The sequence below is a fragment of the Oncorhynchus keta genome, chromosome 10 (genome assembly GCF_023373465.1).
Source record: "Oncorhynchus keta strain PuntledgeMale-10-30-2019 chromosome 10, Oket_V2, whole genome shotgun sequence".
Taxonomy (NCBI): Eukaryota; Metazoa; Chordata; class Actinopteri; order Salmoniformes; family Salmonidae; genus Oncorhynchus; species Oncorhynchus keta.
Genome location: NC_068430.1, coordinates 19,942,600 through 19,969,796, shown reverse-complemented (window position 1 = coordinate 19,969,796; position 27,197 = coordinate 19,942,600). Strand labels below are relative to the sequence as shown.

General features: G+C 41.9%; 1 protein-coding gene across 6 annotated transcripts in view; it reads right to left on the bottom strand.

Annotated features, from left to right (window-relative positions):
• The window catches only part of LOC118389636 (forkhead box protein P1-B), a 245,979-nt gene that overhangs the window by 198,183 nt on the left and 20,599 nt on the right, over positions 1–27,197 (bottom strand). For 5 of the 6 annotated variants that reach the window (XM_052526631.1, XM_052526635.1, XM_052526629.1 and 2 more), the window contains exons 2-3: positions 12,340–12,438; positions 9,470–9,570 (exon numbers count right to left, since the gene is read on the bottom strand). The gene's annotated coding sequence lies outside the window, so the exon portion shown is untranslated. The remainder of the gene's footprint in view (positions 1–9,469; positions 9,571–12,339; positions 12,439–27,197) is intronic. The other variant, XM_052526630.1, reaches the window with a different exon arrangement.

Here is a 27,197-nt window from a genome sequence, read left to right as displayed (position 1 = left end):
ATGAACACCAGAGTTCCAAGTATTCATTTGATGAAAAATAATGAGATGTGAGCTAATGCTTAACTCCCACACTGTAAGTGTTAAGCACAGTCTTCCTCCTAAGTTCTACATTATCTCTTGAAGCATGAGGCGGTCAGTATAATATCGCACTACTTAGACAAGTGATCCATGAGCAAAACAGAGATACAATATCTCTTTGTATTTGTAAGCCTCATTAAAGCCATTGACCTTATATACTATCAGGAATGATGCTAATGTTCAAGAGCTCCCTCACTCATTCTAGTTCAATATCACTGTTTTAAAGATAAAGCCTACCTCCCTTTCTCAATGACAACTGTTCCTTTTATTTACCAATATCAATGAGAAGCATTGAGAATGACTTCAAAACATCACTGACAATGAAATCGTACAATAAAAATGAGCAATACTGCAATTTCAAAGAGACTCAATTGACTGCAAAATGCTAAGGAGATTTAGTGAGCTACTTAGGTGTATTAACACAATGCTGCCTGGAGACTGGATGGTTTATCACTTTGCACACTCTCAACAGATGTGCATTTTATTTAAGTGGCAGGTTCTCCTGAGTTTGCCCTGGTGTCCTGCCGTAATAAAAACTGCCTTTGAAACGTGGTGTGTGTGGACTAATACCAACATGAAACGTGGTGGGTGTGGACTAGTACCAACACAAAATGTGGTGGGTGTGGACTAGTACCAACACAAAACGTGGTGGGTGTGGACTAAAACCAACATGAAACATGGTGTGTAAGGACTAGTACCAACATGAAATGTGGTGTGTGAGGACTAGTACCAACATGAAACGTGGTGTGTGAGGACTAGTACCAACATGAAACGTGGTGTGTGAGGACTAGTACCAACATGAAATGTGGTGTGTGAGGACTAGTACCAACATGAAGTGTGGTGTGTGAGGACTAATACCAACATGAAACGTGGTGTGTGAGGACTAGTACCAACATGAAATGTGGTGTGTGAGGACTAGTACCAACATGAAACGTGGTGTGTGAGGACTAGTACCAACATGAAAAGTGGTGTGTGAGGACTAGTACCAACATGAAATGTGGTGTGTGAGCACTAATACCAACATGAAATGTGGTGTGTGAGGACTAGTACCAACATGAAACGTGGTGTGTGAGGACTAATACCAACATGAAACGTGGTGTGTGTGGACTAGTACCAACATGAAATGTGGTGTGTGAGGACTAATACCAACATGAAACGTGGTGTGTGTGGACTAGTACCAACATGAAATGTGGTGTGTGAGGACTAGTACCAACATGAAACGTGGTGTGTGAGGACTAGTACCAACATGAAACATGGTGGGTGTGGACAACAGGACAGGAGAAAGTCAATGTGTGTGAAAATTCTGTTGCTCGATTAGAGGAAATGTATTCAAGATTGGCAGATCCACCAGATATGTAATTGAATCAATTAAGTGTAACAGTAGACACACGCACAAACACACACCTTTTACTTTCAGTAAAGGGGCTACTGTATTGTAGGGTGAAGACACTGATAATTACACAGTAACTACGCCATACAGTACAAAGTAATTATGGAGATTTACACCTCTGACACCCCTCCCCTCCCATTTTACAAGCCAAGTGAAAACGAATTCCTGGCAGGGTGTACATACACTCTCAGACACACACACACACACACACACACACACACACACACACACACACACACACACACACACACACACACACACACACACACACACACACACACACACACACGCACACACACACACACACAGACACACACACATTCTCTCTCTCTGTTTCTCGGCACACACTCTTTAAGTTTCCCACTCCCTTTCCCAGTGACCTGTGCTGACATTGGTCCTACCTCCCGAGGCCGGGCAGGAAGTCGTGCTGAGTGAGTGCTGCTGGGTCTGTCCCAGCTTTTAGCCTCCCAGCCTCCAGGCTCAGCCTCCCAGCCTCTTACACAATGCAGTCTGCCTGGAACAGGGGTCTCCCAGCACCCGCCTCACACTCGTTTGTGAGATGATCAAACCTGGGGAATTGTGGGAGGGGCAGGGAGGCACATCCTGCGTGAAACCGCATCCTGAACAAGCATCACCGTGTCTCACTGTAAATAAATACTCTCTCCTCACACGGCTTCCGTCAACTGTCATTGCCTCGGCTCCAATCACCTTCAAGTCCAAACAGGAAAGCGCAGAGAGGCGAGGGAGATGGCAGATATGAGCTTTAATTTGCTTCTCGCTGCAGTTTCGCCTCGGCGGCGGTGCTTCCTATTCTCCTGCCCCGCCAGCTGCCCGGGGTCTGTCCCGGACCCCTAGCCCTTCCTGTCATCCTTCATTACCGCATCATCCATGGGGAGGTGGCGGCCATAAAGCCGGCAAGTCACCATTAGGTGCAACTCGGACCATTTGTGAAGCACCCGGCACAGACACTTGAGACCAAACACGCGGCTCCTGTAGTAGCCTAGAGAGCCTGTAGTGTACAGCAGCACAGGGCCAGCTGACTGCCTTACTACCTGCTAATCCCCTAAGCATCATCAGATCTACAGCTGAACAACAGAGTATGACAGAGGCAACAACGGAGACATGACAACAAGCTCATCGTTGACAAATTGCTTTCTGTTGAACTGCAGACAGGCTAAACGTGCGATTATCTTACAAACTGAAGGGGTGTTATAAGGCAGCTCATACTTCATGATGATGAACTCAACACATTACATAACAGTGGGGTACACAAGAAAATATAAAACATCTACTTGAAAAATATCATGTTTATCTACAGTGCCTTCAGAAAGTATTCACACCCGTTGAATTTTCTGTGGCTCAGTTGGTAGAGCATGGCGCTTGTAACGCCAGGGTAGTGGGTTCGATTCCCGGGACCACCCATACGTAGAATGTATGCACACATGACTGTAAGTCGCTTTGGATAAAAGCGTCAGCTAAATGGCATATATTATTATTATTATATTATTTTTCAACATTTTGTTGTGTTACAGCCTGAATTTCAAATGTAACACATTGTTTTGTCACTGGCCTACACACCATACCCCATAATGTCAAAGTGGAATTTTGTTTTTCGAAATGTTTACCAATGAATAAAACATTTAAAGAGGAAATGTCTTGAGTCAAAAAGTATTCAACCCCTTTGTTAGGGAAAGCCTAGATAATTTCAGGAGTAAACATTTGCTTAAAAAGTCACATAATACGTTGCATGGACTCTGTGTACAATAGCAGGGTTTAACATGATATTTGAATGACTACATCATCTCTGTACCCCACACATACAATTACCTGTAAGGTCCCTCAGTCGAGCAGTGAATTTCTACCACAAAGACCAGGGATGTTTTCCAATACCTCGCAAAAAAGGGTAGATAAATAAAAAATAAAAAAGCAAACATTAAATATCCCTTTGAGCATGGTGAAGTTATTAATTACACTTCGATGGCGTATCAATACACCCAGTAACTACAACGATGCAGGCCTCCTTCCAACTCAATTGCCGGAGAAGAAGGAAACCACTCAGGGATTTCACCATGAGGCCAATGGTGACTTTAAAACAGTTACAGAGTTATATAGCTGTGATAGGAGAAAACTGAGAATGGATCAACAACATTGTAGATACTCCACAATACTAAACAATTGATAGAGTGAAAATAAGGAAGCCTGTGCAGAATACAAATATTATATATATATATATTAGAGGTTGACCGATTAATCGGAATGGCAGATTAATTAGGGCCGATTAGGGCCATAATTGGAACTCTGTAGTTTTGGGCGCCGATGTTGCAGATTTCTACATTTTTTATACCTTTATTTAACTAGGCAAGTCAGTTAAGAACACATTCTGATTTTCAATGACGGACTAGGAACGGTGGGTTAACTGCCCTGTTTAGGGACAGAACGACAGATTTTCACCTTATCAGCTCGGAGGATCCAATCTTGCAACCTTACAGTTAACTAGTCCAACGCTATAACCACCTGCCTCTCGTTGCACTCCACAAGGAGACTGCCTGTTACGCGAATGCAGTAGAAGCCAAGGTAAGTTGCTAGCTAGCATTAAACTTATCTTATAAAAAACAATGAATCAATCATAATCACTAGTTATAACTAAACATGGTTGATGATATTACTAGTTTATCTAGCATGTCCTGCGTTGCATATAATCGATGCAACGCTGGGGGATGATTTAACAAAAGCGCATTTGCGAAAAAAGCACAATTTTTGGACGACTGTACCTAACCATAAACACCAATGCCTTTCTAAAAATCAATACACAGAAGTATATATTTTTTTAACCTGCATATTTAGCTAAAGGAAATCCAGGTTAGCAGGCAATATTACCCAGGTGAAATTGTGTCACTTCTCTTGTGTTCATTGCACGCAGAGTCAGGGTATATGTAACAGTTTGGGCAGCCTGGCTCATTGCGAACTAATTTGCCAGAATTTTACGTAATTATGACATAACATTGAAGGTTGTGCAATGTAACAAAAATATTTAGACTTAGGGATGCCACCCGTTAGATAAAATACCGAACATTTCCGTATTTCACTGAAAGAATAAACGTTTTGTATTCGAAATGATAGTTTCCGGATTCTACCATATTAATGAACAAAGGCTTGTATTTCTGTGTGTTATCATGTTATAATGAAGTCTATGATTTGATAGAGCAGTCTGACTGAGCGATGGTAGGCAGCAGCAGGCTCGTAAGCATTCATTCAAACAGCACTTTAATGCGTTTTGCCAGCAGCTCTTCGCAAGCACAATGCTGTTTATGACTTCAAACCTATCTAGCTAGTTAGCGGGGTGCGCGCTAATAGCGTTTCAAACATCACTCGCTCTGAGACTTGGAGTAGTTATTCCCCTTGCTCTGCAAGGGCCGCGGCCTTGTGGAGCGATGGGTATTGCTGCTTCGAGTGTGGCAGTTGTCAATGTGTTCCTGTTTCGAGCCCAGGTAGGGGCGAGGAGAGGGACGGAAGCTATACTGTTACACTGGCAATACTATAGTGCCTATAAGAACATCCAATAGTCAAAGGTACTGTATATGGAATACAAATGGTATAGAGAGAAATAGTCTTAAAAATACTATATTAACTACAACCTAAAATCTCTTACCTTGGAATATTGAAGTCTCATGTTAAAAGGAACCACCAACTTTCATATGTTCTCATGTTCTGAGCAAGGAACTCAAACGTTAGCTTTTTTACATTGCACATATTGCACTTTTACTTCTCCAACACTTTGTTTTTGCATTATTTAAACCAAATTGAACATGTTTCTTTATTTATTTGAGGCTAAATATATTTTTATTGATGTATTATATTAAGTTAAAATGAGTGTTCATTCACTATTGTTGTAATTGTCATTATTACAAATAAATAAATAAAAATCGTCCGATTAATCGGTATCGGCTTTTTTTTGGTCCTCCAATAATCGGTATCAGTATTGAAATAGAGTAATACTGCAAAAAATGTGGCAAAGCAATTCACTTTTTGCCCAGAATACAAAGTCTTATGTTTGGGGCAAATCCAATACAACACATTACTGAGTACCACTCTTCATATTTTCAAGCATAGTTGTGGCTGCGTCATGTTATGGGTATGCTTGTATTCATTAAGGACTGGGGAGTTTTCAGGTTAAAAAATAAACATAATGGAGCTAAGCACAGTCAAAATCCTAGAGGAAAACCTGGTTCAGTCTGCTTTCCACCTGACACTAGGAGATGAATTCACCTTTCAGCAGGACAATAACCTAAAACACAAGGCAAAATATACACTGGAGCTGCTTATCAAGAAGACAGTGAGTGGGTGAGTTACAGTTTTGACTTAAATAATATTGAAAATAATAATGGCCAAATGTTGCACAATCCAGGTGTGGAAAGCTCTTATAGACTTACCCAGAAAAACGCACAGCTGTAATCTCTGCAAAAGGTGCTTCTACAAAGTATTGACTCAGGGATGTGAATACTTATATAATACAATATATTTCTCTATTTCATTTTCAATACATTTGCTAAAATTTCTAAAAACATGTTTTCACTTTGTCATTATGGGGTATTGTGTGTAGACTGGTGAGAGAAAAACATATATTTAATCAAATTTGAATTCAGGCTGCATGTGTAATAAGTCAAGGGGTATGAATACTTGACTTGAAAAAGCTCAATTTGGTTCTATTGTATTATCAGACTCTGAAACAAACACAGCAACACAATGGCTGTCCTAATCCAGCTCTTGCTTAAGGGGTGAGAGCTTCCAGGCCTTCCGTCCCTCAAGCACTCCCTACATTATTTTATTATACTTGAATGAGTCAAGCTAAAAATTGCATGCAGCTGCTGACTCCAGCCTATTGCTGTTCTGCCTAGTCTTATAGCATTGCCCACCAGGCTTGAAAAATCATTCAGTTACTGATCATACATGAGTGGCTATAAAGCTGCCCTGTGTGTGTATGTGTGTGTGCAAAATTATGGATAGCTGAAAGTGTCTTACAATGACCCATTTTCTGGTGACGCCTGACAGTTTTTGACAACTATTTTAAATCTTGATGGTTAGCACTATTTTGATTGCCAGAAAACAGTGAAATACAAAATATGCCATTCAGTTACTTCTATACAAAATCTGAAGTAGTTTTACCCAATTTGACTTTTCAACTGTGGTCTTATGTCATCACTCCTCAACATAGAGGGAAGACAGGACAGCAGCAGCGAGACAACAGGAGAGGTACATCATTATTTCCACACAAATCAGTGGTAAAGCCAGGCACGTGAAACAATCCACTCCATAGGTATAATGCTATGCAGGACCACAACACACTGAGTGAGTGAGTGATCTAAATGCAGTGTTTAGCTCCATCTGGATCCATGGCCGAGTATTTTGACATCTTATCAGGAATCGGTTGAGCGGTGATTAAGCTAGGTTACTGATCTGATGCTCTCTACAGTGGCAGTAGCGTTTAGTGGGCCGTATGTTGAGCCGCTGTTAAATGTGTGTTAAGTTCTGCCATCCCAGTCAGGTGGCTACAGGCTTCACCACAAAGCGTTCAGTCCACGCCTGTGGAGCAGACACATGACTATAATGGTAACGTCTCACTGAGCACGCCTCGGCCTGCCCAAGGGCGTTGTTTGGGAGAGTGTATGCATACAGTATGTCCGTATGTTTGTGTATGTGTGTGTGAGAGGGAGCCCTATATCCTGAGGATTCGTAGTTGTTGTTCATTTCCTGTTCAGTGACAAAATGAGTACATAAAGGCTAAACGGCACTCTTCCCTGGCCTTTAACCACATCACAGCAGTTTTCCACTAACCACAGATAATTATACAATTAAAACAATTTTCTGTGTCTATCTGTCAAACTGATCTAATTTGCCATTAGAATGACACTAGAGCAATGAGGACTCGCTCTCTCTTTCCCTGAGCGAAACCCGTCTCCTCTCTATCACATGACCAGGGAGAAACATCTGCAACAGAGAAAAACAGTAACGGAGCTGTGAGGGATAGGAGGTCTACTTGTTAAGCAGGATGTTAGTGAATAAAGCAGGACCCGGTGGCATTCAGTGTGACCCATAGTTTTCATAGGGCCACAAGGAAATGGAGAGGTTCAGTTGACTGTTGGTTTAAATTAACCTTCAGTTGCTGAGAGAAAAGAACCTGAGTGACATTAGTATTTTCTAAGACAATACTCCTTTATGCATGTCGTACTTGACATAAATGATTCATTATGACAAAGAAAAGCAGAGCTAAACAAATAAGTCATAAATTAAAGGTCAATACTGACTGGCATTTTGGGATAAATCAAAATTCACACATGATTGTGATCATTTCACAAAACAGCAACTGTTGACTATGCATTTGAAAGCAAACCTACAGAGAAAGGAGACTTTTATCTCCCTCACCAACTTCAAACATCTGCTATCTGAGCAGCTAACCGATCGCTGCAGCTGTACATAGTCTATTGGTAAATAGCCACCCATTTTCACCTACCTCATCCCCATACTGTTTTTATTTATTTACTTTTCTGCTCTTTTGCACACCAATATCTCTACCTGTACATGACCATCTGATCATTTATCACTCCAGTGTTAATCTGCAAAATTGTAATTATTCGCCTACCTCCTCATGCCTTTTGCACACAATGTATATAGACTCCCCTTTTTTTCTACTGTGTTATTGACTTGTTAATTGTTTACTCCATGTGTAACTCTGTGTTGTCTGTTCACACTGCTATGCTTTATCTTGGCCAGGTCGCAGTTGCAAATGAGAACTTGTTCTCAACTAGCCTACCTGGTTAAATAAAGGTGAAATAAAATAAAAAAATAAAAAAAATAAAAAGGAAATAGAGGATAAATGTATTATATCCATTATTTCTCTAAATATGTGTTCCTTATATATTGCCCTTACATATGGGCAACATATTAAAGGAAAAGTGACTGTTGCGATCCAGTGACTGTGTGCGAGTGTGGAAACTGCAGTCTGTATCAGGGCCAGAAGAGTGACCTCCCTCTGGGCCAGCAGATTGAGCCCTGCCCCCCAGCCTGCAGCCGGAGAGGGTGTGAGGGACAGTGGGTGGGAGGAGGCTCAGAAGACCTTGACCTGGAAATCCTACCTCTCTCCCAGTCTACCCCCTGAGGACAAGGAACTCAGATAGGAACTCCTTTTCAAGAAGTTAAAGGAAAATGTGTGTCTGCCCAGCCCGGTATGCCTGTGTCTAACCGGTCTCAACCACAATGGAAATCCTTTTATGTTTATGGGTGATCTTAATGAGGATACAAACCCATTAGGTTTCAGACCTGCCATAGAGGAGCTCTGTGGTATTAGCCATGAACAAGTGCACCATCAGCACAGAGAGAGAACAGTATTTTATGGCAACGGATCACTGACTCAAGCCATTGGCCACAGAGACCACAAATGAGGCGTTAAGTGTAGCGGCACAGCAGCGGAGAAGGGTAGATAGATGGAGAGATGTGCCCTTCTTCTCCTCCCATCCATGCATGTGTCCGCTCTCCCTATTTCCACTCCTCCCTAAACCAGTCTCTCTCTCCCTCCCTCCCTCTCCCTTTATACTCCATTTCACATTTACATCAAAACATGTGGAAGAGGCCCACAATGCACTGCCACTAAATAACAACTGTCACCTAGAGTATAATTCATTAAACCAATGTTAATGTTGTCTTCCTCTAATGTCATTTGTATAATTGAAATTTAATTCTCCAACAATATTTGGGGAGAATTTTAATTGACGTTTGCTGTAATGAATTGTTGGGCAGAGACCAAGGCACAGGCACAGAGAAGTTTAAAAAACGCATCCTGACATAGAGATTGAGAAAGAGAGGCGGAGTGGTAAGGCGAGGAGAGGGGCCTGCTGGGACGGTTTCATCATCACCGCCACCCCCCCTGCTGATGGGATGGGGGAGAGAGGGGGGGGCGATAGACTCTTCTTCACAGTCTGAGATTTAATTGCACACAGATTCCATTACCTCCGCACAAATGTCACGTTCACTTCTGATCAGGGGCAAGGCAGGCGCTGGCAGCCAGCCAGACAACAGTGCAGAAAGTATTCAGCCAATCAGAGCACCCACTGCAGACAGGGGAGAGGGACAGGGAGAGAATGCCAAAGATATTAAAAACAAAGGATTGTCATAAACAAAGCTGCCGACGCTGCTACGACCGGTGTACTATGCATCATTTATGGAGTGAAGTGATATCTTTTGTTTTGATTGCTACTTTTCATTGAATATGACAATATGACATAAGGTGATCATTTAGAATGATAAGGTCAAAAAAAATGAAAGGCTGCCATCTATATGGTGGTATTCTGTAGATGTTTGTGAAATACATGTTCTGCATTTTCAAATTTAATGTTAGAAATCTAACCCTAAAACTTCTTCAAAACACAATTGGTAAAACAACAAAAACACCATATGTTTAGCATAATGTCTAATTAAAGTCACTATTCAAGATGTACATTTACATTAAAACTCCATACATACAGTTGAAGTCGGACGTTTACATACACTTAGGTTGGAGACATCAAAACTCGTTTTTCAACCACTCCACAAATTTCTTGTTAACAAACTATAGTTTTAGCAAGTCGTTTAGGACATCTACTGTGTGCATGACACAAGTCATTTTTCCAACAACTGTTTACAGACAGATTATTTCACTTATAATTTACAGTATCACAATTCCAATGGGTCAGAAGGTTACACACATACACTAACTCGACTGTGCCTTCAAACAGCTTGGAAAATTCCAGAAAATTATGTCATGGCTTTAGAAGCTTCTGATAGGCTACTTGACATCATTTGAGTCAATTGGAGGTGTACCTGTGGATGTATTTCAAGGCCTACCTTCAAACTCAGAGCCTCTTTGCTTGACATCATGGGAAAATCAAAAGAAATCAGCCAAGACCACAGAAAAAAAATGGTAGACTTTCACAGGTCTGGTTCATCCTTGGGTGCAATTTCCAAACGCCTGAAGGTACCAAGTTCATCTGTACAAACAATAGTACGCAAGTATAAACACCATGGGACCACGCAGCCGTCATACTGCTCAAGAAGGAGACGCGTTCTGTCTCCTAGAGATGAACGTACTTTGGTGCAAAAAGGGCAATTCAATCCCAGAACAACAGCAAAGGACCTGTGAAGATGCTGGAGGAAACAGGTACAAAATAATCTATATCCACAGTAAAAAGAGTCCTATATCAACATAACCTGAAAGGCCGCTCAGCAAGGAAGAAGCCACTGCTCCAAAATCACCATAAAAAAGACAGACTACGGTTTGCAATTGCACATGGGGACAAAGATCATACTTTTTGGAGAAATGTCCTCTGTTCTGATGAAACAAAACTAGAACTGTTAGGTCATAATGACCATTGTTATTTTTGGAGGAAAAAGGGGAGGCTTGCAAGCCGAAGAACACCATCCAAACCGTAAAGCACAGGGGTGGCAGCATCATGTTGTGGGGGTGCTTTGCTGCAGGAGGGACTGGTACACTTCACAAAATAGATGGCATCATGAGGTAGGAAAATATGTGGATATATTGAAGCAACATCTCAGGATATCAGTCAGGAAGTTACAGCTTGGTTTCAAATGTGTCACACCCTGACCGTAGAGAGCCTTTTTATTCTCTATTTGGTTAGGTCAGGGTGTGACTAGGGTGGGCAATCAATGTTTTTTATTTCTTTGTTGGCCGGGTATGGTTCCCAATTAGAGGCAGCTGTCTATCGTTGTCTCTGATTGGAGATCATACTTAGGCAGCCTTTCCCACCTGTAGTTTGTGGGATCTTGTTTTGGTACTGTGCTGTTTAGCAATACTAAACTTTACATTTCGTTATTTTGTTGTATTTTCGGTGTTCATAAAGAAAGATGTACGCCCTACCACGCTGCGCCTTGCGCCTCCGATCCTTCCTTCAACGAGCATGACAAAATGCGTCTTCCAAATGGTCAATGACCCCAAGCATACTTCCAAAGTTGTGGCAAAATGGCTTAAGGACAACAAATTCAAGGTATTGGAGTGGCAATCACAAAGCCCTGACCTCAATCCAACAGAAAATTTGTGGGCAGAACTGAAAACGCGTGTGCGAGGCCTACAAACCTGACTCAGCTACACCAGCTCTGTCAGGAGGAATGGGACAAAATTCACCCAACTTATTTTGGAAAGCTTGTGGAAAGCTACCCAAAACATTTGAGCCAAGTTAAACAATTTAAAGGCAATGCTACCAAATACTAATTGAGTGTATGTAAACTTCTGACCCACTGGGAATGTGATGACAGAAATAAAAGCTGAAATAAATCATTCTCTCTACTATTATTCTGACATTTCACATTCTTAAAATAAAGTGGTCCTAACTGACCTAAAACACTGACTTTGTACTAGGATTAAATGTCAGGAATTGTGAAAAACGGAGTTTAAATATATTTGGCTACGGTGTAGGTAAATTTCCCACTTCAACTGTAAGTAGTAATATTTTAATATTAATAATATTTATATATTTTAAAACTTGCTAATTTGAATAAAATAGGAACATCATATTTTCAACAAAGTTCTTGATAAATTTAGCCAACACATTATTTGTAAGACATTCCGATTAGTTGTTTCATTATTCAAAGTCATAATGCAATTTGGTCAAATAAAATAGTTTTCAATTATTAGCCTGAACAATTAACAGTTCATGAAAATACTTTTGAGTATGTGTTGGTATCTAGTTTAACCTAATTATAATAAGATGCTAATTAGCCTAACAAGTTAATTCTCACTATGCTGCAGTCTTCTAGTTCACAAAAGCAGAGAACATTTGGAATAAAACTGACATCTGAAGTAGATAAGAGTAAGGAAGTGCATATACCGTGTTCACTTGTGTAGGAAAGACTGGCATTCCATTCTTCCAATGAAAATTCAGCTCAGGGTCTTCAGAGCCGGGACCATCAGGAGTTCACAGATGACACTGTATTTAGGTATGAGAAGGACAGAAGAGAGGGTTGTCACTGGTTACCAAAGTCATAATTTTGTCTAAACCCTGCCTATTTCTACTATGTATCTTCTTAAAAATAGATTTTAAATCTTAACCTTATCCTTTCTACATTAATTATCATAACCTGCTGCATTAGTTCTCCTAAACCTGCTACGAAAAGTACATTCTGACAAAAGCTGTATCCCTTCAAGACAAAACTCAGTTCACTTAACCCACATACACAGGAGTGGCATTATCAGAGGGAAAATTAAACGTGATCAGCTACAACCACACATATTTTACATGCGTTATGACGCACTGATTCCAGTTGTCATCTCCTGGCCTAAATACATAGTCATCTCACTGTTTTCATCTTTACAAAGACAGATTAGTATGACTGATATTTAACACTATCTCACAATTGCATAATGCGGTGATGATGCTGCTGATGTAAATGTCAGCGTTAACAAAATAACAATGTGTACAACCACAGAAATCTGACTCCCCCGGAACACTGTATGTTCTCAGTGACATATTGACCTATAAACCTGCACCATTGTGTGTGAGCTCTGTCTGAAAGTCATCTGGATTTTGCAAGGCCATTTTCTGAACACCATGCTGTACCCGCATACCCCTGTCTGCGCATTATGCCCTGAATATATTCTACCATGCCCAGAAACCTGCTCCTCTTATCCTCTGCCCCCAACGCTCTAGGCGACCAGTTTTGATAGCCTTTAGCCGCACCCTCATACTACTCCTTCTCTGTTCCGCGGGTGATGTGGAGGTAAACCCAGGCCCTGCATGTCCCCAGGTACCCTCATTTGTTGACTTCTGTGATCGAAAAAGTCTTGGTTTTATGCATGTCAACATCAGAAGCCTCCTCCCTAAGTTTGTTTTACTCACTGCTTTAGCACACTCTGCTAACCCTGATGTCCTTGCCGTGTCTGAATCCTGGCTCAGGAAGGCCACCAAAAATTCAGAGATTTCCATACCCAACTATAACATCTTCCGTCAAGATAGAACTGCCAAAGGGGGCGGAGTCGCAGTCTACTGCAGAGATAGCCTGCAAAGTAATGTCATACTTTCCAGGTCCATACCCAAACAGTTTGAACTACTAATTTTGAAAATTACTCTCTCCAGAAACAAGTCTCTCACTGTTGCCGCCTGCTACCGACCCCGTCAGCTCCCAGCTGTGCCCTGGACACCATTTGTGAATTGATCGCCCCCATCTAGCTTCAGAGTTTGTCCTGTTAGGTGACCTAAACTGGGATATGCTTAACACCCCGGCAGTCCTACAATCTAAGCTAGATGCCCTCAATCTCACGCAAATCATCAAGGAACCCACCAGGTACAACCCTAACTCTGTAAACAAGGGCACCCTCATAGACGTTCCTGACCAACTGGCCCTCCAAATATACCTCCGCTGTCTTCAACCAGGATCTCAGCGATCACTGCCTCATCGCCTGTATCCGCCACGGAGCCGCAGTCAAACGACCACCCTCATCACTGTCAAACGCTCCCTAAAACACTTCTGTGAGCAGGCCTTTCTAATCGACCTGGCCCGTGTATCCTGGAAGGACATTGACCTCATCCCGTCAGTTGAGGATGCCTGGTCATTCTTTAAAAGTAACTTCCTCACCATTTTGGATAAGCATGCTCCGTTCAAAAATGCAGAACCAAGAACAGATACAGCCCTTGGTTCACCCCAGACCTGACTGCCCTCGACCAGCACAAAAACATCCTGTGGCGGACTGCAATAGCATCGAATAGCCCCCGTGATATGCAACTGTTCAGGGAAGTCAGGAACCAATACACGCAGTCAGTCAGGAAAGCTAAGGCCAGCTTCTTCAGGCAAAAGTTTGCATCCTGTAGCTCCAACTCCAAAAAGTTCTGGGACACTGTGAAGTCCATGGAGAACAAGAGCACCTCCTCTCAGCTGCCCACTGCACTGAGGCTAGGAAACACGGTCTCCACCGATAAATCCATGATTATCGAAAACTTCAATAAGCACTTCTCAACGGCTGGCCATGCCTTCCGCCTGGCTACTCCAACCTCGGCCAACAGCTCCGCCCCCCGTAGTTCCTCACCCAAGCCTCTCCAGGTTCTCCTTTACCCAAATCCAGATAGCAGATGTTCTGAAAGAGCTGCAAAACCTGGACCCGTACAAATCAGCTGGGCTTGACAATCTGGACCCGCTATTTCTGAAACTATCTGCCGCCATTGTCGCAACCCCTATCACCAGCCTGTTCAACCTCTCTTTCATATCGTCTGAGATCCCCAAGGATTGAAAGCTGCCGCAGTCATCCCCCTCTTCAAAGGAGGAGACACCCTGGACCCAAACTGCTATAGACCTATATCCATCCTGCCCTGCCTATCTACGGTCTTCGAAAGCCAAGTCAACAAACAGGTCACTGACCATCTCGAATCCCACCGTACCTTCTCCGCTGTGCAATCTGGTTTCCGAGCCGGTCACGGGTGCACCTCAGCCACACTCAAGGTACTAAATGATATCATAACCGCCATCGATAAAAGACAGTACTGTGCAGCCGTCTTCATCGACCTCGCCAAGGCTTTCGACTCTGTCAATCACCAAATTCTTATCGGCAGACTCAACAGCCTCGGTTTTTCGGATGACTGCCTTGCCTGGTTCACCAATTACTTTGCAGACAGAGTTCAGTGTGTCAAATCAGAGGGCATGCTGTCCGGTCCTCTGGCAGTCTCTATGGGGGTGCCACAGGGTTCAATTCTCGGGCCGACTCTTTTCTCTGTATATATCAATGATGTTGCTCTTGCTGCGGGCGATTCCCTGATCCACCTCTACGCAGACGACACCATTCTATATACTTTCGGCCCGTCATTGGACACTGTGCTATCAAACCTCCAAACGAGCTTCAATGCCATACAGCACTCCTTCCGTGGCCTCCAACTGCTCTTAAACGCGAGTAAAACCAAATGCATGCTTTTCAACCGATCGCTGCCTGCACCCGCATGCCCGACTAGCATCACCACCCTGGATGGTTCCAACCTTGAATATGTGGACATCTATAAGTACCTAGGTGTCTGGCTAGACTGCAAACTCTCCTTCCAGACTCACATCAAACATCTCCAATCAAAAATCAAATCCAGAGTCGGCTTTCTATTCCGCAACAAAGCCTCCTTCACTCACGCTGCCAAGCTTACCCTAGTAAAACTGACTATCCACCGATCCTCGACCGGCGATGTCATCTACAAAATGGCTTCCAACACTCTACTCAGCAAACTGGATGCAGTCTATCACAGTGCCATCCGTTTTGTCACTAAAGCACCTTATACCACCCACCACTGCGACTTGTATGCTCTAGTCGGCTGGCCCTCACTACATATTCGTCGCCAGACCCACTGGCTCCAGGTCATTTACAAGTCCATGCTAGGTAAAGCTCCGCCTTATCTCAGTTCACTGGTCACGATGGCAACACCCATCCGTAGCACGCGCTCCAGCAGGTGTATCTCACTGATCATCCCTAAAGCCAACACCTCATTTGGCCGCCTTTCGTTCCAGTACTCTGCTGCCTGTGACTGGAACGAATTGCAAAATCGCTGAAGTTGGAGACTTTTATCTCCTCACCAACTTCAAACATCAGCTATCCGAGCAGCTAACCGATCGCTGCAGCTGTACATAGTCTATAGGTAAATAGCTCACCCTTCTTCACCTGCCTCATTCCCATACTGTTTTTATACTGTTTTTTATTTATTTACTTTTCTGCTCTTTTGCACACCAATATCACCAATATCTCTACCTGTACATGCCCATCTGATCATTTATCACTCCAGTGTTAATCTGCAAAATTGTATTATTCGCCTACCTCCTCATGCCTTTTGCACACATTGTATATAGATTGCCCATTTTTTTCTACTGTGTTATTGACTAGTTAATTGTTTACTCCATGTGTAACTCTGTGTTGTCTGTTCACACTGCTATGCTTTATCTTGGCCAGGTCGCAGTTGCAAATGAGAACTTGTTCTCAACTAGCCTACCTGGTTAAATAAAGGTGAAATAAAAAATAAATAAATAAAAATTCTGAAAATGCAGTCAGTTCCAAAATCACAATTATGAACTTGGTCATCGACAGACCTAAAATCAATACCAGATAATATTGGCCTCTTTACATGCTGTACTTGTTGAAGTATTAATTCATAAGACAACAACATGTCTGTCTGTCACTGTGTGTGTGTGTGCAACTAGCTCTCACAGTTTCACGTCAGAATTCAACGTTCATTCATGTTTCTCAAACTTGAATTTCTTAAATGTTTAAGGTTAAGTTAAGGCATTAACTCCAAAATCTTAAAGTTAGGCATTAACTCAGAATGGTTAAGGTTTGGGCTTAAAACAAAAATCTCAAACACAACTTTCTATCTCTGTATTCGACCTTGCAACTTATCCACCATCCCCGTCCACAACACCCTAGGCAAAACCTAGTGGCCGGTTTCTATGTAATCTTCAGACATCATCAGAAATGGATGAACGTTGAATTCTGACTTGTATCACGGGTGACCTGGATGTGCATTCGAGCGTGTGCCGGTCTATCTATATCTTTAGACCTATCTGTTTATGGCATGAGTGTATAATGCATATTTTTTTCCCCATCGGCAGAACAGAAGAAGGAGATCCAGAACCATTAATTGAACTTGTCTATGAGAGACAGTGCCAAAAGACCAAATATATAACTCTGACTCTCTCTCTGTACAGCACTAGTGTGTAAAGGCCCCAAACCATACACAACAAACCCCAGGCCCGCCTCATAATTCATGAGTGTGGAATTTGGCTAACCCCATTAACGCGGCGTTGTTTCCACAGCCAGATCACATTCCTCTGCCCGCCATCAGCCTCTGAACGGCCCCTGATAAGACCCTTCTGATTACCCGTCTGCATGCCTGTCATTATAGGGCGGCAGGTAGATTAGTGGTTAATAGTGTTGAGCCAGTAACCAAAAGGATGCTAGTTTGAAATCCTGAGCACTCAGTGAAAAATCTGTCGATGTGCCCTTGAGCGAGGCACTTAACCCTAAATTGCTCTGAATAAGAGTGTCTGCTGAATTGTAAATGACTCAAAAAAATATGTTTATCCCAATAGACCGGCTTCACCCATCTGAATCTATGGCTGCAGCATGGTGGCTCCACCTTGCTCAAAAAGGAAAGACTTGGGAAAAGAGTACCACCATGCAGAATTTACAATGGTAAGAGTTGATGAGATCATTCGAAAGAGATTGCATGGTCTCGTATAAGGGATCTGAAGAAAGATTAAAAGTACTTCAATTTTGAAATGAGGTACCCTACTTTTATTTCACTTCGAAAATGAGCACTTAAAAAGTGATGGTTTAGTTTAAAGACGTGCTACTGCTTTCCATCCATAAAATGAAACAAACAACCAAGCCCTGTAAGATACAGTACGATATCTTCACAGACATTTTCACAGCGGCAACATCAAATAGACAGATACAACAGCTAAGTTATTCTTCAATTGTGGACTTCCACACAGCAGCTGCTCAACACACAACCTTCAGCTTTAGAAACATGTGGTTTTAATCTCTCCTTTTGACCCAAATTACAGTCCTTGTCAGTTTCAAAAGGAACTCGTAACCAGACACTTTAAAATATACTGAACAAAAATATAAATGCAACATGCAACAATATCAAAGATTTTACTGAGTTTACACGTCATATGAGGAAATCAGTGAACTGAAATAAATTCATTAGGCCATAATCTATGGAATTCACATGACTGGAAATACAAATATGCATCTGTTGGTACCTGAGGAACAAGGGGCCTCACAATGGGCCTCAGGATCTCATCATGGTATTTTTATGCATTCAAATTGCTATCAATAAAATGCAATTCAGTTTGTTGTCTGTAGCCTTTCCCTGTCCATACCATAACCCCACCACCACCATGGGGCACTCTGTTCACAACGTTGACATTAGCAAACCGCTTACCCACACACGCCATACACATGGTTTGTGCTTGTGCGGCTGGTTGGATGTACTGCCAAATTGTACTAAAACGACGTTGGGAGGTGGTTTATGGTAGAGAAATTAACATTCAATTCTCTGGCAATACCTCTGGTGGACAATCCTGCAGTCAGCATGCAAATTGTACACTCACTCTTGAGACATGTGGCATTTAGAGTGGCCTTTTGTTGTCCCCAGCGCAAGGTGCACCTGTGTAATGATCATGCTGTTTAATCAGCTTCTTGATATGCCACACCTGTCAGATGGATGGATTATCTTGGCCAAAGGAGAAATGCTCACTAACAGGGATGTAAACAAATTCGTGCACAAAATTTGAGATATATCAGCTTTTGTGCATATTTTATTTCAGCTCATGAAACATGGGACCAACACTTTATATGTTGCATTCATATTTTTGTTCAATGTAGTTTGTTACTTATTTGTGTGTCATGTTTCCAACCGAACTGACAACAAACTTTTGCAAAGGTCTTTGTTCTACCCAGGTTCATGAAACATCAGACTGGATGGGGACAAGGACAACATACTCCACCTACTCTACCTCATCAATATCTAATACACAGAGGACACCACAGTCACCGGGATGTCAAATCACACACAAATAAGAAACCCATTGGCAAAATACCAAAACATTATAGATGGGACCGAATAGCATGTCTTCAATAGCGTTTGGTTGCCTCAGAATGCTGTCTATGTCCAACACAGTCAACAGAGCCTGCAACTCTGAGAGTCATTAGGTAGCTAGCAGGGCTTCATCTGACTGTAGAGACAGAACATTGTGGCTGGATCGGATCAATGGCTTGACCCATTAAGTCACAGCACTCCCAGTACCTCATCTAATAAGAGCCGGGCTTGGGGAGCACCCCTGGCTGACCCATGCTGCTGGGGACAATTATAAGAGAGTGGTCTATCAGCACCGACACCCACTTGCCCAGGCAGCGCAAAGGCAAGAAGGGAGATCCACATGATTTAAACTCCTCCCTAAGACGTGCTGACAAGGTTAGAGGGTCAACGCCGACATTAACAGGTCAGTGTGTGGCCCACTTGGGAACAATTACTCCCAGACACAACTAAGTGGACTCTTGATTGAACACGACGGAGGCAGGGCACACTTCCCACAGATAACAATCCCCAGAGCCATTTAGGATAAAAAGCCGTTGTGATACAGCCTTTATGGGCAAAATTCATCTTCCATTTCCCTTTTAAAAGAATGTGAGCATGTGATAGAAAGCCATTCTCTGGAGGCGATGAGCCTCTGAGCAGTAACATTCTACCAATGCTAATAGCAGATTATGACACACTGACAAACGCAGAGTTTTGGACTTTTACATTTGGGTCAAGCCAAAAGCCAAAAGGTCTCAAGGCTTCAACCCAAATTAGAGATGTTCAATTTGAAACCAATGCAATCCAAATATCTACGTTTAGATGTTTATTTTATTTAGCAGACGCTGTTATCCAGAGCGACTTACAGCTAGTGCGTTCATCTTAAGATAGCTAGGCGGGACAACCATATATCTCAGTCATAGTAAGTACATTTTTCCTCAATTAATTAGCTATCAGTAACGTCAGTGCAAGTAGGGAAAAAAGTCAAGTGCGAGTGTTAGTTCACGAAAGCCAAGGTTGTTGGGCTATTTTAAAGAATTTGGGTTATGTTGTTGAGGCATTAACAGACATGTTCATTAAATGTGTGTAGATCTGCCGTTGTTGCATTGTCTTTTTTTCCCTTTTTTATCTGACCTTTGACCAACTGACAGTTTGACCCTCCTCCCACCACAATGAGTAAAACTTTTCCCCTCCCGGTACAGCTGGTGTCTTATCCACTAACACTCCCCAGATCTAGGGAGATTAATGTCACAACTCAACAACAAATAGTTTATGCATTTCATCATATTGAGTGGGTTTAACATCTTTTTTTTTTTTTTACAAACAGATGTGTAGGCCAACATCTTGCAGATAAAGAACTGCTCGTGGTAACATACATCTCTGTGTAAAGCGGTCACTCTAGACTCTTCATGCACAAGCATGGCTTATCGATCTATAAACACATGTTCCCAATTTGCATAAGCTGTGTGTTGGTTGAGGTATTGTTTTTTGTACATTGTTTATTTATTTCTCTCTCTCGCTGAAAATCAGTTCCACATTGTCCTCCCTCTGCAGTGGGTCTAAAGCAGCTGTTGGCTGTTAGTGGCTGCAGACGACACAATTCACCACTTCTCCAGGAGGAGAAATCGAGACAGAGTGCACCACAGCTGCAGCTGATGAGAGCCGGTATAAAAGTTTGGCAGACAGAGAGGAGATGGAGGATGAGAGAGACAGAAAGTGGGAGAGAGAGTATGGATGAGAGAGAAAGAGCGAGAGAGAACGTGAGAGAGAGAGCAGGAGAAAGCCCAGGCATTGTCTTCCACACTCATGTTCCAGAAATAGAATGGCTTTTTTCATAAGATGGTAGAAAAATCACTTTATCTGACTTGAGAGCCCAGTGGACTCTCCCATTACAGGCCCATCTTCATCACAGGCACTTCCCCTCTCCACGACAGAAGAGCAGGAGGCCGGGTGAGCAAGAAGTGGAGGATCCAGGAAGCCATGCTTTAGCACAGAGGAAACCATCTGAGGCGGAGGATGTCTACCTTCTATCTCTCTCTCCAGCTCCGCTCATTAACTGGGCTCCTTTCCAATTCGTTTAGGACCCCTGAGATACAACCTTCCCCCAGAATTTACCGAAATGACACAACATTAGCAGATTTGCATATGCAAAACTGTGGAAGCAACAGGATCTCCTGCTCAATTGACCTATTGGTTGTTGTGGCAGCAGAGTTATTCCCGGGGACGATTTTGTAACCAAGTGGGCGTCATGTGAATACCATCTGGGTACCACTTACTTAAAGCTGGCAGAAGTCCCGTGGCAACCAGCCTGGCAATGAGAAGGAAGGGAATAAATTGCATCATTTACTTAACATCCATTTGCCGTTGTGCCCGTTAAAAACCCATGACTAAATAATTTGGTTATTTCGACTGCCAGTTACCGCTGTCGGCCAAATTACACTGTACATAGGACAAACAGTGCAACGGTCAAAGGGCTGATGAAGGAGGTATCATTGATACACGAAATCACATTTACAGAAAGTGTATTAAAAAACCTCAATCCATTTACTCCAATGAAATGTCCAAGTGTACAACACACCACCCATAAACAGACAATAAACACATTGTAATTATAATGGCAACTCTTTAATTATGTGGGCCATTTGGGGGTGGTCAAAATCACTAATTGTGATGTGAATGGATGGGGGCGGGAACATAAGAAGATCAAGCCTCAAGCCCAGAGAGAACCATATTCCCTATTCTCCTAGCGTGTTAAAAAGCAGACAATTCAATTGGCATGGTTCCAAAGAAGAAGAGTTCCAAACAACCTAAATCAGGAGGGACAAATTTCATGCAAATCATTTATATGAGGTAAACTAAACTGTAAGAAAGCCTAACACATCTAAGTTTTCACATAATGAAGGATTCAGAGTGAAAATAATAACTGGACCCATTATTACCTAGCTAACAGGTCAAGGACACAAACATTTCCCCCTTTGTTAGAAAGTCAATATAAAGTCTTTCACAATGCTTAGTGTAATTGACTACTGAGACGGTATTCAATAAATAAGTTGGTACATCTAACATGTCCAAGCAAGAATGAATGCTTTGAAATATTTTGATATGCAACCTAATCCAGTAATTGTCAAGAATTTTGGGTTGACAATTAGGCTATTTTTGTTATATTTTACTTTCAAAATAGGACTCCAGATTTTTGTTGTTGTTGAATAGAGATACATTTGCGTTCATCTTCATGTGCACTAATTTGATATATAGGCCTAATTCAATTGGTGCTAATTCACCACTTGAGGAAGTTGAAACTCAAAACACATTAGCTAGATCGCTAACTCTAACACCTACTGCTAGCCATGTATTAATCTAACAGTAAATTGAATGTCCTAACATAACTTAGCAATTAGGTCTAGTGCACTCGCGATGGCCGATGCACATTTTGCACGCTCCATATTTCAAAGCCATATCAGATATCTTGACTGCAAAACAGTGTACTCTGAGATCAATTATAATATCCACAGAAAGCTGAGACCCTCCTCTTTTTAATATGGACAACTAGTTGCTTCCACGTTTTTCCCCGCAATTGCATTTTTAAATGTTATAAGATCACGAGGGGAGCACAAGGGGGGGTGTGAGGGGCTCGCTCATTACAGAAGCCTGCCAATGTGAAACACACACTTTTATTACAGCAATCATGACAATGCACTTTACAGTTGAACAAATTAATGGTTTTATCTGCCCCAAAAATAGGACTTTTTGATTGAGGTGACCAGGTAGAATGTGTAGCTTGCACAAGTGCGACCAAATAAATGTTTTACTCACACAGCCAAGTCAAAGGGTCGCAAAATGCAACTAAATGGTTGCAGTCTGAAGCCCTGCAGGTGATCTAGACTAATAATGTCAACTCCAGAGGACCAATGGAAGCTTTAACAAGATCCATCTCCAAAAGTTTTACAATGAAATATAGAGAACATACTTGCATCCAAATCTTTGCTCACTAACACTGCTAATTAGCCTGTGGAATATTACACTTGATTACTTAACAGATACCTTGCCTCACAGGCCACTAATATAATTGTAAACACATCCATAACAGGAGAAGAATAAAAATACTTTGTGCAATCCATTTTCTGTAAAATATCTACTGTACTGGAAGTCTATCAAAATGTGAAGTGCATATAACAATGGAGCATACGTACACCCAGTGATGCATCATGTCTTCAGTGGGTGAATCATCCAGCAACAACTACAGTCATGTCAGCCTGGTGACGACCTGTCTCTTTTGTTGAAGTGATGTTGAATGGTCGGTTAGCACTCTTGAGGTTTACCGCAATAACATCACAACACGTGACTTCAGTTCCAACAGAATGATCTCACATGGTGGAAAAGGAGAGTCAGCTCCAATGCGATTGGTATGATGGGAGGGTGTGGACCTATTTGGCAGACAGATATAAGCCCTGCCAATCAGAGGTGGATACTAATTAACTGATAATGCCCTCAAAGTCGGTGTTTGGAGGATATAATGGCACATGTGTTAGGCCCGTGATAATATATACTGCAAACACCAGCTTTGAGGGCATTATCACTTTTAAACAATGGGTTACCAACATATTCAAATAATGATTGACATATTTTTATGAACTTATTCTGTATCTATGGACACAACCCACTCAATCGTTAAAATGTTCTATTGTCATACTGGTTGGCAACGTTCTTATCCCTTGCTTGCTAGCTAGCCAACTATGGCTAACTTACAGTCACGTCAAACAGTGCAGCCAGAACAACAACAAAGTAGCTGCATTTGCATTTTTTAAGCAATATTCTAGTGACATTTATTTGGATACATCCATAACAACGAGCTAATGAGGTGCAATTTCACCTGGTATAGAAAATGTGCTCTCTCGTCAGGAGCCAGCCAACAACACAGCAAACACAATTACTTCAAACTGAATCTGGAAAGACTGCAAACTAGCTGCACTTTGTTTTCATTTGACCAATTTTCTATTGATATTTCTTTGTATAGTATATCCACAAAAATTATGCTGAATCATGAGTTCGACTGGCTGAGAAAAGCTGCATGCCTGTCTGTCTCATCCCGACTCCCGACACGTTCATTACTGTGCGACAGCTGGATCGAATTTATACAAATCTCCGCTGTTGAAAACAAAATGTTAGTCTAAAAGCAATGTGAGATAATGACTGGATGCTTTTTATAGTGGAGATCAAGTTTATAAATTGCTTGGCTGGGCTGATGAGACAGTGGATTGCGCAGTCAGATGGAACAGAGTAAATAGGTATTTTAACGTCATACATTTAGCTGGTGGTAACTTGTGGAATAGACACCTGCTGGAATGCAGTTTCAACCAATCGGCATTTAGGATTAGACCCAACCGTTGTATAAACAAACATAAACAACAGCAATGTATTGGCTACAGAAAGAGTGTAAACTCATTCAGTAGCTAAACAGGTTCCAACAATCAATCTCACCAAGGGATCATATATGTGGTCGGCCCTTTGCTCAACTCCACTTTGAAGAATGACTGCAAACAAAAAGGTCAAATTCCCTGATCCCCCATTTTTAATGAACCTGTCCATGTGAGGTTCATCCGCAACCTTAATGTGTTCTACTCGGTCTTTTATGTGAGATCGGCCGCTATAGAGGGAAAAGAGGAGAGGACAGGCGAGATAGAGTGAAATATTGTGAGGGATACTAATCTACCATCCATCTCATATTCTAATGTATCCATTGTGCTCTAAAAAGAGGCTCCTCGTCTATTCATTTTATGAAGCATTTACAAAAAAGATGACACTGCAAGAGGTTCACATTGTGATTAAAACTCTTTGAATTAGACCTTCCGATGCCTAATCCGATTGGACTCTATAATATTAAGTGAAAAGATTGATTTACTCATTTCTAACAATGGTGCTCGCCGTTAAATTGAGAAATTGATTAGTCAACATGTTGAAAGCGTGTATATCATGCTCTCATTCACAAATCACAACATGAAAATGGTTTTAGAATAATGTCCAATAACTCACACGCTTATTTCTCCATCCACAACAAATACATTTTCAACTTTACTGTAAGGCCTGTTAGTAAACACAAAGGCAAAACTAGAAATTCTCCCAGTGGGTTTGATGCTCTGCTACTGGATAATAACTGTACTGACCCCATTTAGTTGACTGGTCGATTGTTTGGTTAATAGGCTGTTGGTCGACCGAGATGTCTTTAGTCGAGCAGTAGCAAAAAAATTAGAATACTTTAATGGTGTACAAGACACCTGTTTGATTTGCGCCTGTCTGGGTGGACTAAATCCATTGTGGAGGCCATGGAGATTGCACAGTCCATAACTAAGACGTGCTACTGAAATTGCATATGGTTCACAGGAGGTTGGTAGAATCAATGGAAGGGTATCAAATACAACAAACAAATGGTTTCCAGGTGTTTGGTACCATTCCATTTGCTCCGTTACGGCTATTATTATGAGCCGCTCCTCCCCTCAGCAGCCTCCACTGATATGGTTACATTATGTAAGAACAATGGTGCAACACTAATAAAAAAGTATGTTATTTTATAACAAATACGCTTTCTCCTGTGTTGGATAGTGGTCGCAGTCTGCGGTTCTGAAACATCAGTGCGCTGTTGAATTAGCGTCTTTTCCTAGACCATGAAACTCAACCAGCATACTGTGCCTTACAAAAGTATTCATCCCCCATGGCGTTTTTCCTATTTTGTTGCATTACAACCTGTAATTTGAATGGATTTTTATTTGGATTTCATGTAATGGACAAAATAGTCAAAATTAATGAAGTGAAATAAAATTATGTTTTCACCCCCTTTGCTATGAAGCCCCTAAATAAGATCTGGTGCAACCCAATTACCTTCAGAAGTCACATAAATAGTTAAATAAATTCCACCTGTGTGCAATCTAAGTGTCACATGATCTGTCACATGATCTCAGTATATATATATGCCTATTCTGAAAGGCCCCAGAGTCTGCAACACCACTAAGCAAGGGGTACCACCAAGCAAGCGGCACCATGAAGACCAAGGAGCTTTTCAAACAGGTCAGGGACAAAGTTGTGGAGAAGTACAAATAAGGGTTGAGTTATTAAAAAATATCAGAAACTTTGAACGTCCCATGGAGCACCATTAAAACCATTATTAAAAATGGAAAGAATATGGCACCACAACAAACCTGCCAAGAGAGGGACGCCCACCAAAACTCACAGACCAGGCAAGGAGGGCATAAATCAGAGGCAACAAAGAGACCAAAGATAACCCTGAAGGAGCTGCAAAGCTCCACAGCGGAGATTGGAGTATCTGTCCATAGGACCCCTTTAAGCCATACACTCCACAGAGCTGGGCTTTACAGATGAGTGGCCAGAAAAAAGACATTGCTTAAAGTAAAAAATAAGCAAACACATTTGGTGTTTGCCAAAAGGCATGTGGTAGAGTCCCCAAACATAGAGCTTTTTGCCCATCAAGGAAAACACTATGTCTGGCGTAAACCCAACACCTCTCATCCCCCCGAGATCACTATCCCCACAGTGAAGTATGGTGGTGGCAGCATCATGCTGTGGGGATGTTTTTCATTGACAGGGACTGGAAAAATGGTCAGAAATGAATGAATGATGGATGGAGCTAAATACAGGGAAATTCTTGAGGGAAACCTGTTTCAGTTTTCCTGAGATTTGAGACTGGGATGGAGGTTCACTTTCCAGCAGGACAATGACCCTAAGCATACTGCTAAAGCAACACTTGTGTGCTGGGGAAATATTTAAATGTCTTGGAATGGCCTAGTCAAAGCCCAGACCTCAATCCGATTGAGAATTTGTGGTATGACTCAAAGATTGCTGTACACCAGCGGAACCCATCCAACTTGAAGGATCTGGAGCAGTTTTGCCTTGAAAAATGGGCAAAAATCCCAGTGGCTAGATGTACCAAAGCTTATAGAGACATACCTCAAGAGACATGCTGATGTAATTGTTGCAAAAGGTGGCTCTACAAAGATTTAGATGCACTATTGTAAAGTGGCTGTTCCACTCGATGTCATAAGGTGAATGCACCAATTTGTAAGTCGCTCTGGATAAGAGCGTCTGCTAAATGACTTAAATGTAAATGTAAATGTAATGACTTTGGGGGGTGAATAGTT